The sequence below is a fragment of the Protopterus annectens genome, chromosome 11.part0 (assembly GCF_019279795.1).
Source record: "Protopterus annectens isolate FY-2018-M chromosome 11.part0, PAN1.0, whole genome shotgun sequence".
NCBI classification, from domain to species: domain Eukaryota; kingdom Metazoa; phylum Chordata; order Ceratodontiformes; family Protopteridae; genus Protopterus; species Protopterus annectens.
In genome coordinates, this window is record NC_056745.1 from 922,308,011 (window position 1) to 922,310,599 (window position 2,589).

Genomic DNA, 2,589 nt, shown 5'->3' on the forward strand with positions numbered 1-2,589 from the left:
GGTTTTGAAAAAGACGGATCCATCATTACCAGATCCAACTTTCTGGGCTGAAACATTCCTTGGATCCATACTCCTACTTTGACATCAGAGCCTATTTCTTGCAGGCTTCCCTGTAATTTACTTGAGCAGTCTCCCAGAAGACCCCCTTCTATGGCCTCATCTCTTCGATCCTCCAAGAGCCTATCTGAAGCAGATATGGACAGAATGATGAGAAAATTCTTCAGGACACAGATACAGATGGGAGTCCTTTTGGCTCCACCCCCCTCGAGGCTACCCTTGATTTCTGCTTCTCTGATCCATCCTTCTGTTTTGGAGTCATCAGCCCTAAAATCTTTGGGGATGTCTTCTTCATATCCAAAGATTCTTGTTTCTTTGAGTCATATGATGCCTCTGAGTTGACATGCACTGAGCATCTCGGAGCCAGAAGATGCTCAGAGCTGAAGCATTGGTGCTGGCTCTGGGGCATTGGAGTTTACTCTGAACCTTTCAGAGCCGTCTCTTCCCCTTGGAGCCTTGACGATAGATAGCTCAGGTCTGACTCCCTCTTTGGGTGGAGTGCTGATGGGGCTGCAGAGGTCAACTATCTGAGAGAGCTCAATTTCGGCAGCATCAACTCCTGTGTCGCCTAGGTGCTCCACTTTCGAGGTTGTAGAAAGGATCTTCTCTATGCCTAGAGAACAGGAACTGCCACCCTCTTCAGATCACACATCTTTGCCTCATGCTGTTTTGTGTCCTGAACCTCAATCATCTCTTCCACTGGGACAGCCTACCCAATTAAGCCTTCTGCCAACCCAGCAGGGCATTATTATCTCTTCTGATATTTCCCTGGTGCATCCCACTGAGGAAGTCCCTTGTAAGAGAATATGCAAAAGGAGGCACTTATATTCCCCATAGGAATCTCTCACTGAGGACACTAATTTTGATGGGGGGGGGGGGGGGGGCAGATCAGCACCTGATGACATCTCCTTTGGAGACATTCTGGAGCTGGCTGGTCTTCCGATACCCCCTTCCAAGATGAATCAGTGTTTCTAGAGGCTTTCAGATCTGGCCCGTCTACTTCCTGGGTGACTCCCCCAGCTGATGAGTTTGTTGACCTGGTCTCTCAGCAGGCATAGAAGGAACCACACACCGATCAACCAATATCTAGGAGACCAGATAGGATTCTTGCTCCCCCTAAAGACAGTGCACACTGGTGTAAAGGAATACCTATTGTTGCCATAGTCATTGCGGCAGCCACAAGAAAAGAGCTAGTGGAACAGAGTTCCTCTGTCCATTCCCCCTAACAAGGAGTCTAGGGTGCTGGACAGGTTTAGAAAGCATGTCTATGCTTCAGCGACCTTCAATCTTAGATCACTGAATTATAATAGCACACTTTACAAGACTTAGTAGAACAAAGAACCACTGGAACACATGAACTGTTAGTCTGGGTCTATATTATATTCTCAAAAGCTGACAATATAGAATCTGACATTGTCGACACGAGAATATCGAATGCTCAGAATCTCAAGCGTGTAAACGGAAATCTCCGTAAGTGGAGATTTCCATTTACTGCAATGTAGTGTGGTCTCAGAGTTGGTATATTTAAGTAGCAGGGGGGTGTGGGGGATGCAGGGGGGATTACCCCCCTGCTTAAACCCATTAGGGTACTTTTTTCTTTTTTTTTTTTTTTTTTTATAAGGTAGATCAAATAAGAAAAAACCTTCCGGAAGGATGCTGCTATCGTATAAAAGTTCTTTATTAAAACCAAGACAAAAAATAAAATCCAAAAACGCAAGTAAAGAAGGTGTTAGCGCTTTCGGGTGTTACCCTTCATCAGACAATGCATAATCATCCTGAGACAATATTTAAAACAAATCTAAGCCAATCAAAGATCAGTAAAAAACCCGCCTATTTCTCAGGGCGGGCTTCATAGGTATGACATCATTAAGACCGGGCCATCTATGAGCCATGAGTTCAATAATCCACCTTGACTCAGCAAGTTCTGTTTGTAGGTTTACATCCCCCCCTCTCTTATTTAATGTGACGTTTACTATAGCCCTAAAAGTAAAGGCATGTGTAGGAAACTCACTAATATGCCTACATAAGGCATTATGAACATCACCATTCCTGATGGCTGATAAATGCTGTAACAATCTCACTTTGAACATGTTGTTAGTCTTGCCCACATAAAAACATGGGCAAGAACTGCACTCAGCCAGATATACAATATTCTTTGTCCTACAAGTTGCTCTAGCTTTCAATTCTAGGGTCCTGCCTGTGATGTGATGCACAAACATCGTATCCCTGTTAAGATAAGGACAAGCCTTACAAACTCCACAGGGTACGTTACCAACTTGTTTTATGAATGCCCTTTCAGGCATAGTATGTTCTCTACACAGAATGTCCTTTAGATTTTTATTTTTCCTATAACCAAAGACAGGAGCAGGACCTACCACCTCTTTAACCTTATCATCACTGATCAGAATATTCCAATTCCTCTTTACTATATCAGTGATGTCCTGTATGTTACTGCTATAGGTAAAAGTCATTTTTAAGGGGTGTCCTTCTTTTCTGCCCACTTTTACCACTGATGTGCTGGAGTATAGCCAT